General features: G+C 43.6%; 1 protein-coding gene across 1 annotated transcript in view; it reads left to right on the forward strand.

The window, feature by feature from the left end:
- LOC125766077 (uncharacterized) overlaps positions 1-13,683 on the forward strand; it is a 46,235-nt gene that overhangs the window by 2,729 nt on the left and 29,823 nt on the right. The gene's annotated exons all lie outside the window — the stretch shown is intronic.

Raw genomic sequence — 13,683 nt, forward strand, 5'->3', positions numbered from 1 at the left:
GAGTGTGCGTGTGTGATGTAAGGTTTGGGATCTGTTCTCCCCACCTCGCCCTCCCCATTACGTACCCGATCATCACCAATCAACCAAAGCAACCATGGCCGGAGCCGGTTTTCGCAGTACCTTCTTCAAACAAAATTACCATCCATCACGGGATGGGTACACCTGTCGATTGGTCGATCTGGGCAACGCGGAAGAAGAGGACGCGGGTCAACTCGCATCTACATCGCGTCTAAATGCGCTAGGAGAAAGTTTCACTATTCGCCCTCTGTCCGCTTATCATTAGCGTGTATCCGTGTTTGCGAGATTGCAGTCGACTGTGTGTGTGTGCGTACGTGCGTGGGTGCGCATATTACTAAGTGTCAGTGTTGCGGGTCCGTGTATGACGATGGATTCAATACTCCAAAGCGATAAAGTGATTTATCAGCTTCAGCGTTGCGTTCGGGGCTATTGCACCCGATAAGAACGTTTGCCGTGTTTCCAATGGATTGGAAACAATTAGTATTAATGGCTAATTATTCCGATAAAAACCCAGGTACTACCGGGTACCGTGTAAAACCAGCAAAACAGTAAATTCAAGTTGATTAATGTCAAACAATCGCTTGGCAAACGTCAAAGCAAAGCGCTATCTAATTTTGTTTTCTATCGCTCGTAACTGTAATCATTTAGAAGTGTATTCGTTACATTTTCCTAGTAATTGTTTACTTCGAATGCTTCGTGCTGGAATGGCAACTGAAGATTGATTCATTAAAATGGAGTGTTTTTTTTTTTAGAATTAATAGAAGCTCGTTAAATCGAAACGAAGTGTTTGCTTGATTACATATTCTAAGGAAATGGTTTTGTGCTTAGAATATTCTACTGTAGCAAAAGCATAACAAAAGCAGAAAACAAAAACATTATTAAGCATCACCTTTCTAGCGTACAATCACCAAGGGTAACGTACATTTTCAATATCTAAAACGAATGGAGCGAGAAACTATCGCGATTGGTCACGTTAAAGAGATAAAAGTTATAATTGGAATATTCATCCTCAATAGTGCTGTTGGCTTCCCCCGTTTCCATCCACTTTTCCTCGACAGCAGCTTCAAGTTCAGCTTTGGTTGCGCTCTTACGTCACCGCGGTGTTTTGAAGTTCAGCTTCAAAGCGCACCACAACCATTCCCAACCTCACCGCCGCATAAGCTTCAGCCACTTGTACGGCCGAGTACGCTTTGGAACGGTCGGTGAGTGAAAGCGCTACCGGTAACGGATTCAGTCAACCGTAAACCGGGCGGCATCTCCCAAGGGGGAGAGAAGAGAATCGGTGTACGTTGACATTCACCATCTGGGCAGGCCGATAGGCCGATGGTGACTTAACGTTTTTGGAAAGGTGTTTTGTGTTTTTCCTTCCCTTTTCTTCGGTTCCGGTCCACAGCTCCACACGCACACACGGTGGAAGGTTACGTTGACTGATAAACGTGCAACGTTGCATCGATGTGCAACCAAAATGGGTCCAGTTTTTTTTTTGAGAGGGAAGAATTTCCAGTTTTATCACTCCCCATACGTCAACCGTTGTCGCTGTGACAACACTCTCAACTATTATGCAACCTCCCCCATGGGGGGGGGGAAGATGTGGTGTGGAGGTACTCCAGAGAAAAAGAAAACATATCTTCCAAATAAATAGTTTTGAGTTGACCGGTTACGAACGTAAGGGATGATAAATAAATAAGAAAAATCCTTTCCCACTCATCCTCTAGGTGAGGATCTGTGGTATGCTTAACTTCCTACTCCAAAAGCCCATTGCGCCATGGGCGCCATGATACTCTACCGGGTAACAATTTAACATCCGGACATCTTTGGACGGAACCCACGTCACTCCAGGACCATCATCGTCAGTAACCCTATTGGGGGTTTTTTGCTGATTGGCAAAACAAAAGGAAGTGAAAAAAAATCGTTGAGTAGATCAGCTTCACTCAAAATTAGGCTCACAGTCCAAACATCTTCACACACACACAGACACACACACAAAACACGCATCCCATGTGATCCCGCAGACAAGAAAGTGGAATCGTTTGATGGACGCTTGAACTCGCAACGACAATAATTGGACGATACGGGTCAGTGATAACTTTTGACTTGTATCGCCAGGACACACACACAACCACATACCAGGTCAGTTATTTTTATTTCACAAGCCCAAAAGACCAAGTCCCAAAAAGCGGTTTGCCGAACGCCTTTGGTCTTTGAAACTCCTGAAACTCCCCAATCTCCTTCCTCCTCAAAAAAAAGGTGCGTTCTTGAGCAGCTTGATGATCAAGGATATTGAAGACAATGCTAAAAATAAAGAATCCACCACAGAGAGAGGGAGAGAGAGAGAGAGAGGAAGAGAGAGAGAGTGGGAGAAAAAGACCATTTGACCATTATCACCATCGAACCGAATAAGCATCAAGTGCTATCGATTCTACAACGCACATCCACGATGGCACGTGCTACCAGGAGTGATGTTTCGGGGCAGAACATCAAAAATGGCAAACCATATTCCTTCCATTTGATTGACGGACGGTTGGATTCGCACTAGAAGAATGAGAGTCAAAAAAAAAAGAAACAAAACCGATAAAAAAGAATGGCGAAACGGTACGTCATAAAATCGACGCGTAAAGCTGAAGTGATTGAAGGCACAATCCCTATCCGGGAGGAGGTCGCTTTTGTGTTGTAATACCAACAAAAAAACCCGGTACTGACAAATGGCCAACCACGGACAGAAATGGGGTTTTTTTTCTGGTAAGCGGAATGAATAATACATCCAAGGACAAGGATGCTTTTACAAATCTAAACCCCACCAAAAACGCGCTCTCCCTCGAGAGGGGAAAGCCGACGCTGTAAGCAGGCGCATGCAGGCTTAACTGGAAGATTATATCAATGTTCTTTTTCTCTTGTTCTTCCCCCTCTCTCCCCCCCCCCCCCCCTACCCACCATCTTTCATTGTGGTTTCGTTCCAAATTTTGATGTCCTCCTCACCATCGCAGGCAGATTCTCAGGCATTGCCAGCCTGTTGATGGCTCGGGTAGTAAACTTTGGCGATAAAGTTAGTCTCCGGGACGCTACCGAAACCGAAACTTTCGGCACTGACTTTTCGGCTAATGGTAGTTCCGGTAATGGGTAAGGTGGTTATTGATTGAATTATCTTGAAGGGAAATGTTACGCCAGCCGTAATGTTCCCGCCACACCGGTCAGCTTGTTTGCTTGTTTAATCCAGTATTACGGCCAATAATAGCGATTGGCTGCCGGGGATTGGATGCCAAGCAGAAGCAACTAGCCCCACCGTTTGATGTTTTTCCGTACGGTTTGAAACTAGTTTTGGGGTGCAAAAAAAAGGCAAATCAAAAGTAATCAAATCAAAACCCCATTGCATCGGATTGGGGGGGACGAACGAAGGCAATATTGAATTTCTTTTCTTGTGAGGACTTTTTTTCTGGTGGCGAAGATTCACCAGGTTGTGAAGATATAAACCTTTGCAAAACAAAAACTGAAACAGTTTTATTTACATAAACATATCGTGCTTTGGTGGAACTTAGTGGAAAGCAGATAGACGACGACAATTAAAAGTAGCTTTCACATGACATCGGAAATACTGAGGATGTGTGGATATAGGATATTTCCCGCAGATATATAAATGTAAACTTCACAACTGCATTGATGGTTTTTTGGATGCGGCAAGACATAAATTCCACATTAGAGAATAGACTAACCCACCGAAAGTAATGCTATCCTTTGGAGTCACCGTACCTGATGTCTTCACCAGTCTCGAAGGAACATCACCAAAAGCACATACGGTTGCACGTGCCGTATGTGCACCAAGTGCCACGTACTCCACACCCCCCCATACCGTACTCTACACCCTGCTGATATGCAATAATCGTACAATTGTGTAATATTTTATGCGACTCCATTGCCTTCTACTCCCAACCCCGGAAGCTCACACCCAAGGAAGGCATCCGTGTGGTGCGCGTGATAGGCTTCATAATTGTCGCTTCCCATTTGCTGTTTTTTTTTTCTTTTTTGGTGGTTTGCTTCTGCTTTCTTTACCGAACATTGGCGAACATTTTGCACAAGTGTTGCCTGTGATGTTGGTAGTTCGTGTGAGCGGTTGTTTTCCATTGTGCCGGTAGTCTAGTGCCACACGTCTAATGGGTGAACACTGTTCCGTATGAGTTGGTTGGGTTGGCACTACCACTGCTCTTACCGCTGTGAATTGCTGCCAAACATGTAGAAGAAGAAGAGGCAAAAACTATTCCATACCTGTGTGCAAGGAAATTTGTAGTTTGAGTCTATTTCTTCACCAAGGTTTTCTGGATCTCCAAGGTTCAGTGGAAGACAATTAAAATTCAAAAGAATAAAAAACTGCAAAAATTAACCTTTTTCTATTTAAATAACTTTTCGACATACGAAGATATAAGTAAGTTAATTTATTATTGAAAAATTCACAACATAAAACATATTTTGGTGCCGTGACCAGGATGACAAAGTCAACTTTAAGGTAGAATACCTGTTTTTGGAGAGGTTACAAGGTTTGCTGACCACTGTTATTTCCATCCACTTCCTGCACTACATATTCTACCGACCTTTCCAGTTTGTGGTGGGATGAAAAGAAAACTTCTGCACCTAGAACTAAAACCCCCCCGGCACGGTAAACTTTACTGTGGAACTTGACAAAAAGGATTATGCCGCATTTTGGGCGGCCCCATTGCTGTGTGGAGTGCTATTAAGCGAAGCATTCACACTGGGAATGTTTCTAATAGTTGCAACCCTAGGTAACTCTCGGTTGTCATCTTGTCGCAGTTAAACAGCGGCAAAATTTTTCTCACCCCCTCCAACAGTGAGTGACATACGGAAGAAGAAATAATTCGATTTTGTGACATACTTCCTCATTTAATCATATTTCCATTTAAATGATTGTTGAACGTTAAATTGATTTAAAGCTAAATGGGAAATGCTACCACGAATGGTTTATTTGTTATTTTGCAAATTTCTAACTCATCAAACGAAATCGCGATTGGTCAACATCTGGTTAAAAATTTGCATGTCTACCCGTCCCTGATTAGCATGCCGTTCCTAGCCAAAAGCGTGTACACTGTCACGGCGCTTTGAGCGATTTTTTTTTTGTCTTCACCCCTATAACATTGCCCATTAGTAAGGGATGCAGCTTGTGCTTCAGCTTCGTACCGCGCACCGAAATCGCTTATCGGCAATCACGTTGTAATAATAACAAGCGACAAGCAGCGAAGCTAACGAAATCAATAATTCAACGGAAATGAACCGCAGCAAGTCCACGGTCACCGGTTTTGCTGTCGGTAAGGATGTTTTCGGTATTGTCGCTCTGTTCCCGGGCCCCCGACGTTTGGTTCTAATAAATCTTCATTAAAAGCCCTCCCAGCCCGAACCGGCCCTGAAACGGAGGGAGAGCATGTTCCTGGTGCTGCTCGAAGAGAAAGACAAACGAAGGGGAAAAAAACTAAGGATAAATGTTGAAAAGCAGCAGATAAGGTTCGCCTTTTACCTTTCCACTGGCAAAAGCCATCGTTTTTTTTGTTGCGAAGCTGAAGACTCCCAAAAATCAAGCTCAGCTTCAAGGTTCATTTCTGTAAGCTCCAATCGGTATCTGACTCGTCGTCTCCATTTCGATTCCCTGCGGCATTTGCCAAGTACGGTGACTTCTCGGGGAGCCCAACTGACAGCCGAAAGCGTAAGCACACGCTACACCACACGGCACACTGATTTCTTGCGCGTTCTACTTCACTTCTTCGTGCTTCTAATGCACCGCACGACGAAATGGTGGCAATTCATTTATCATACCCATTCCCCAGATGGAGTACGCGCAAACATACCTCTCTCTCTCACACACACGTTTCCTGCATCCCCTTTCTCACCCTCTCCCGTTTTTGGGGTGACAAATGTCAAGCATAGACTTAGCAATATCTCGAACATCCGGCACGCAACGGCAACGTGCCGTTTGCCTTTTTTGTTTTGGGGGTGGCAGATTTTGAAAATAATTCATCATGCCCCGAAGTCATCGGGTGGGCAGCATGCAGCGCGTCAAAATGGCACACTCAAAAAAAAAAAGAAAAGGTGAATTATTAAAAGTACTTCAACGGACACTATCTACTGTCTACCGGGCTTTAGTGTGCCGTTTGCTTTTATTTCAATGGTAGCTTCTTGAAGCTACCGACGCATTTCGTGACAAGCGACCTAATTGGTGATCACCGCACGCTGGGCAAACAAGCGCAACGGTAAACAGCATCCACTGTATTTCCGGGAAATGATATCGGGTACTTGTACTGCCAGGTCTGATTTACTGGTGCCGTAATTGGATAATGCACCCACCCGGGGTTCTGATTTAGTCTGGTTGCGTAGAAGCGGTGTGTGTGTTTTGGGCTTCAATTGCTACATAAAATCATCGCGATAGGCCGTGGTGGATAAACTTTTACCAACGCACCGTTGTAAACTTCAAGCACGAATGAGAAATTAATTTATTTACCTTGTATATACGTACATCCCGTCTTGAGGAGCAATTGTGTGCAAAAAGGGCTGGAGAACGATTGAAAACGATGGCAAACAAAACAGGATTTTTTTGCGGGAAGAGTGGGGCACAAAAACCTTAAATTTCAAGGAATTCTGGAATTCTTGAAGAATCTATACCAGCGAGTTACATCACCATCTGTTGGATGTGATTGGTAAACATTTTGAGTTGTATCTAACGATACACACATCACTTTAACCGTACTTCCAGCGAGTCCTACCCGCTCGTCTAAAGTGTGTAGTTTTTGCGTATTAAGCTCCAGGTCCTCCGTGCCGGAACAAAAAGCACACACTCTGCGCTTGGTGAGCGTTTGCCATTCTTCTGCCGGTAAAGCGATTGTCTTAAAGAACGACACAGAATCGTGTGTGTATGTATGTGTGTTATAAGACGCTTCTTAAGCCGCTTATTGCATGTACAGCGCGAAACAAGCGCCAGGTCTCTCCGCCGTGCAGCGTGTAAAGCGTATATCATTTCGCTTGGAAAATGAAACGCTCGGTGAAGCAACATTAGGCAACAACGCGCTTAAACAGAATTAGATGTAAGCGATAATTTACCGCGTGTCAAAGTGTCTTTTTACTGTCAATAAGCGAAAGCGAGCACTCATTCATTTATCCACCCTCACCTGTTTAGAGGCTGTGGCGGTGTGAAGCGCAAAGCATCCCATGTGTGTGTATGTGGGAAGCAAAATCGATGCTTCATCTTTCATTGGTCCGCGCGTGTTTGCGTACGGAGCCCAGCCCGGGCAGTATGTTGACGTGACGCTGCTCATAATTTGCTTGCCGAGGTGAGAGGCAAAAGTTGTTTGCTACCTTCCCGTAACAGTTGCGCTAAAATGGATACATGGATGGGCCCATTGACGGTACACATGGGAAATATTTTAATTTAGATTGTCATACCGTACGATCATCTTCTTTTCCAGGCCTCTGATAAACACTTGATGTCATCGCCAGCAGATTTTGTTTACCCGTGTGTCGAAGTGGAGGATTTGTTCTCTCTCTTTCTCTGTGTATTTTCCCAGCAATAGACTAGAATATATACCGTTGATGGTTGTTTCTTTTAGTTGCTTCTTTTATTCCACGATTGAAAAGTCAATCCAGCACGAGCTTTTATCGAACCGGTGACAAAGTTTGGTGTCCGCCTTTTTACAGTTTCGTTTTGTGCCTTGCGCGAACACACCAGGAGCGGTGGGAATAATATTTTATTTTCACTCTACCCTGCACCAGGCAATGTACACCAATCGAACACGCTCACCGTACTTGGCAAAACTACGCTTTGCACTTCTGCCTGCAAAGATGCAGCTGTGGTAAGGATGTACCAGCGCACGGTGGAACGTTACAAGAAGGAAACGATTGAAATACTGTAAACTTTAAGCTGCAGTCCGGGAAATAGTTACACCTTTTTGTAGTTTTTGGGATGCTTTTTTCTTCTGTTTGCCAAGTCGGGCAAACTTTTACATCCGCGCTTACACCCCCCCAAAAAAAAAACACCATCTTGCCGTGCGAAGCGATAACCTTCAATAATCAATTCCAGCGGGAAAACTTACCGCGTTTCGTTCGAATTGTTTCCGGGAAGTGAACAAAGATCCGCAATGTGTACCGTCACCGGGTGTGTCACCTGTTGCCTAGGGGAAAACGGAACGTCTTTGTCGATGGTTAATGCTTAGCCGCCGGGAAACGGAAATTTCCTTGCCCGAAGACTTTATGTATCTATTTTGTTTATTTATTTCTTCCCAAAAACCGAAAAGCAAATAAGTACAAATCGCTCCGGCATCCTTAACGAAGATATAGCCAGGATCTTTGGAATTCTTGCTGCTGCTGCTGCTGCTGCTGCTGCTGCTGCTGCTGCTGCTGAAAAGCGGTACAAGATTATATAGTTTAATGTTTTTGATGGGGAAATTTCGTATTCCATGCTATTTCATGCGAATTGCTGGGAGTTTGCAAGAGATGGCGAGGGAAGAATCTTGATGCTCTGGCCACTAGCATTAGTCTGGACGTCGATGACAGAAAGGGTTTTCACGAAATCCAATACTGTCTCCTGTGCTGCAGGATAAATTATGGTACGAATCTGTTCCATTTTCCAACAAACCCCTCAATCGGGAAGAGGAGCCTTCTGAACAGCAAAAAAAAAAAAACAACATTCTAGTCGCGCGAAGGGATGCAACATTGCCATCAGCCATCAGAGACATTCTAGTGACGAATGTATTTGATTTGGATACACCAACAAAACGTCCCCCGCCTGGAGCGGATTGTTTTTTTGTATTCCCACCGCGAAGATATATGGGCTGAATTGCTCCAGAATTGCTTCTCCTAAAAATAAAGACCAGAAAAAAAGAGAATACAATCTATAGTAGATAGTAGACTATACCAACAACCAAAAAAAGCCCGAAAGCTTCAAAATGTAGACGGGGGAAAAAAAAGTGCTTAACACGATAATGGCTTCCCGTTGCCACACGTCAGGAGCGATACGATTTATGGGACGCTTTCCGAGGTTCGTCCTGCGTTGACTAACAATTTCCTTGGAAAAAGGGACACATACAGCGGGGGGAAAAGAAAAAATCTGAAAGAAAAGGAAAAAACAGCAGCAAATAGAAACGACCGTCAACCATATGATTGGGGCTATATTCACATCCTTTTCCGAAGTAGGACAAATCAGAAGGACATGTACGGGAGTCTCGCCTGCTAGTCTCAGTGAGGATCAAAAAAGAACCAAAAAAAAAAAACTGGTGAAATGTTGGTCCGAAAATTGTCACTTCGAGCCAGAGCACTAAGCGTGGTGAATGCGTATAGAAAGCAAATGGAAAGGGTGAGTTAACCAAAGAAAAAGAGACTGTCACATTTGACCAATCAGTCAACGAAACAGTATGGGAAGCGGAGACGAACCTACGGGGCATATGGTTTTTGTGTGAGTAGGGTGAGTGTCGTCAGTATGGGCAGTTTCTCGGACGCCTACCCGGCCAATACTCGGCGGGCGGTTATGTACATACGATTGTTCCTAAGCTACCGGATGTGTTGAAGAAGCCGGGATTGAGTTTCTAGTCACATCTAGCGTCGGGACAAAGAATTGCCTCTGGCTGGAATGGAGGAGTTACGGCCTCCGAAAAAAAAGGGCGAAAGAATCCATCGGCCCGAGGACAAGGTCAAAATCCCCTTTTTTCCGCCGGTAGGCAATAGCCAGCACCAGGCTGGGAGTTGGTGGTTGGGGTATTGTTTGCTCGAGCGAGCAAATATTTTGCGCCCAAATATTCTTCATCACACATCGGCAGAGTAGTGGGCGGGGCAGGTGTAACGCGTCTCGGTCTCGGTAACACACATCACCAGGTCAGGCCGTATGGTTAGCCATATTCGGTACATTCGCCGAGAGACGCGTCCGGGCACTATGAAGTGCCTCTGCCCCAATATTCTACACGCTACGTACGCATCGTGCAAACCTTCTTCACCCATCGTATCTTGATTGTTGTCCACAATCACACATAGCTAGGAGGATCGGTTCGATGACAGGAAATGGTCCGCTACCGTCCGGTCATTCGGGTGCCGCTGGACGTGTTCCTTCATGGGTGCGTATAATAGTGAGAAGCGCCTCCAGACATCACACAACCATCCTGGAAGTATCAATTTTCTATTTCGATACACTTGATCCACACACACACACACATCATACGGTTGAAGTTTGTGTTTCGGCCGGGATTCCTTTTTCCAAGGAAGGAATGTTCTATATGTGTACTGAGTATGACACAATCGTGAAGAGAAGATGTGCGCACCGTATATACCCACCACGCTTTTGCTGATGACGAAAGCAAAACAGAACCGAATACCTAGTAAACAAACTAATCTCAGCACCAGCAAAAACCTGGTGGTGGTGGTATTATCGACCAAAAAAAAAGGCAAACAGGTCCGGCAGATGGTTAAGCAAACAGGGAATTCAATTTTATTACCGTCGAAAAAATAGCTCTCCCCACTCCAGATCGTCTGTTACACACTACCCCATACACGGGCTGGGAGTCTGTTTGCTTTGTACGAGAAATTTGATTTAATGCGACAGTACGTACCAACTCTACCAAGTACCTGGTACGAATGGAACGTACTACGGTACCTGTCCCGCTGTAGCGGTCAAACACTGCGAAAGTCCCCGGAAGCAACCGTGCGAGCACAAGACAGAAGACAGACACACAGAGCCAGCCAACCGGTCTGTACCGGCCCGGGTGGAAGTGTGGAGTCCTCTGTGTACCCAATTCATTTGCAATAAAACCGATTTCGGGCACACGTCCTCTTTGTTTGATCATTGCGTGCTGTTTAGTGTATTAGAGTTAGTGTTGGTAGATAGTAAAGTCGGAACTGTTATACCAGAGCTTGAAAACGAAGCTCTTTCGGACTTTCAGCAAATCCAGACCTGGCGATGTGGGAATTATTACCGGAGAGGTAATACACTGCCGGAGAAAAGTATAATAATTATGTACTTTATTTAATAGTCCTCGTCTTTTTTATTTTTATTTCAAACCGCAATCATTTGAAAAGTTCTGAATACTCAATTAAAGTTACCTAATTTGGTAACTGCATATAATTTGGCAAGTAGTATATTATGAGTTACTGGAACATATTGGGGTTTTATATTGGAATTTGGTGTTCTCTTTCAGACAGTTTTACCCTCGTTTACCATACTTCTACCAATGTTTTTCAACTCCGCTAATGTAACCGGAGTGCTTTTTTGAGTTGTGCATTAATACTTGTTTCATTTGGAGGATTCCATTCATTCTTCATTTCAATTGAGATTTTTCAGATTTTGTTGTTGTTACTAGTAGTGTTGGGTCAAGAGCGAAAGAGGTACCTCAATCGCTCTCAAATTTCCTAAAGCTATAGCCTTACCTTTTCTTGGGGAAATTTAGCAAAATTTTATACATTGATATATTATAATGCAAATCGATTGAAACGAGTTTCTTTTCACTCAAATAATGTTTTAAATTAAAACAAGATTAAAAAATCAGAAAAAAAATTCAAAAAAATTTTCAACTTGAAAATTTCATAAGGCTTACCCCTTACGATTTTTTTGGGAAATTTTACAAAAAAAATCAAATTCATTTTTTTTAATGCCAACTGGTTGCAATGAGTTTCTTTTCACTCTAATAATGCTTGAAACAAAAAAAAGAGTGAAAAATAATAAAAAAAATCAAAAAATTAAAAAAAAAATGAAAATTTTCCTCATTTTTGCACAAAATTTTGCCTATAACTCGGTCGGTATCCAACAGATCGCCTATCTTTGACCTGTGGTCGATAGATGGCATCAATGGCTACATTTTCTTCTTGGACGGCCATGCCCTCAGATGTCTGTGCCAGAAGTTATTCGAGGAACCAAGTTCCATACCCTGTTTGAGAAAATGTAAAATTTACCTCATTTTTGAGCAATGTAGCAAAAATTTTAAATGTGATATATTTTGATGGGAATTTGTTGCAATAAGATTCTTTTCACTTAAATAGTGCTTTAAATTAAAAAAGCATAAAAAATCAGAAAAAAATTTCAAAAAAATTTTCCACTCGAAAATTTCATAAGGCTTACCCCTTACGTTTTTTTTTTGAGAAATTTTGAAAAAAAATAAAATTGATTTATTTTATTGCCAATTGGTTCAAATAAGTTTCTTTTCACTCAAATAATGCTTTAAATATAAAAAAACGATTAAAAAATAAAAATAAATCAAAAAATTCAAAAAAATGAAGAATTTCCTAAGGCTATAGTTAGTTGGTCACGAAAACCCTTAATGTGTTGTCCAGCAGTGTACATTCGAACCTTTGTAGTAGCTTCACACACATACAACTTCTCAGCAAACCAGTGTGTAGTTCACGGGCGGCTTGGTGTCTTTGATGAGTTTTCTTGATAGCGTTCGATTCGGTTTGATAGACCAATACACCCATTGTATTCCGCCCGTCATAGAGGAGATTTAGCGTGTTTAGTAAAAGGCGTAATCTGCATGCATACAGATGAGTGGTGTTCTGGTGAATTCGATTGCTAATTCCATAAAATCAAAACGCAATACAATCGGAATGGTAGAAAATGGAACGTTACGGGAGCATCCGGTAGCGTGGCTTTGCGTCTAGGCATTCGTTTCAATGGTGCAACGGTTGAGCTGAAGGTCTAGTTTTGCAAAGTGGCACAGATTCGGTGCCTTTGTTTTTAAGGCATTGCCATCTCTGTACCATCGGTCCCAGCAAGTCACCGTACCACCTATTGGACGGATGCTGCACTTTACCGTCAACGGAATATCGGTATTGAATGTTCTTTTCCTGTCTCCCAGGTGTGGGGGGGGGGGGGGGAGAGGTGTGTTTTTTTCTCTTCTTCTTCATCATCATTTCTCTTGTCGCAGTATATTTTATGGCTGCTCATTTTACATTACCAGCATGAGGAGAGATCTTCATCGCTGTATGCGCACACCTGTGCTGCCGCATCGGGACACCTGAAACGGTTAGAGTAGTCGGTCGGTTTACACACCGTCACCGAGCGTTTGTCTTCTACCAACCCGCCCCCGCAACACTCGGACAGGCCTCGGTTGTTGGGTGATAAATGCCTGGCGCAGCATGTCATCGTCTGTTAGCGACAACGATGCCATCAACGTACGTAGAGCGTTCCTTTTTTCCGCTCCCAACAGTCCGAAACTGGGAGGGTCCGCCGTGAGGATGGGGAAAGTTCTCGTTCAGCCTTTCTTTGTATCACAGACGACCCTATCTAGGCTATTACTCTGCTCACATACACACTTCAGTCGCTGCACGCTCTACCCATATTGGTGGGTTATGCGAATAGGGGGTATAATTCCTACAATTTTCTCTTATTAAGGTGCCTTGTTTTAAAGGACAGTAATGCACTGGTAGTGCAGCCCGGTATTGCTGGAGTTCTATTATTTCTTCGTGCAAGCATTACCATTAGTGAATGCGAGCTAAGGCAGGAAGGTGATGGGTGATGAAACTGCGAACTGGAAGGCACTCTCGGAGAGTGACACTTCGATGGCGTCATTACATCCGTCACACGGTACCGTAAGCGGCCTGTCCAGGACCTATTTTGGGACCGGAGGACGGTACGGTACCCATTAGCATACCCAGCCGGGGATTAAGTTTTAATCAATGTGAGCATCTTTCGGTGACGCACGCAAC

Source organism: Anopheles funestus, chromosome X (genome assembly GCF_943734845.2).
Source record: "Anopheles funestus chromosome X, idAnoFuneDA-416_04, whole genome shotgun sequence".
NCBI classification, from domain to species: domain Eukaryota; kingdom Metazoa; phylum Arthropoda; class Insecta; order Diptera; family Culicidae; genus Anopheles; species Anopheles funestus.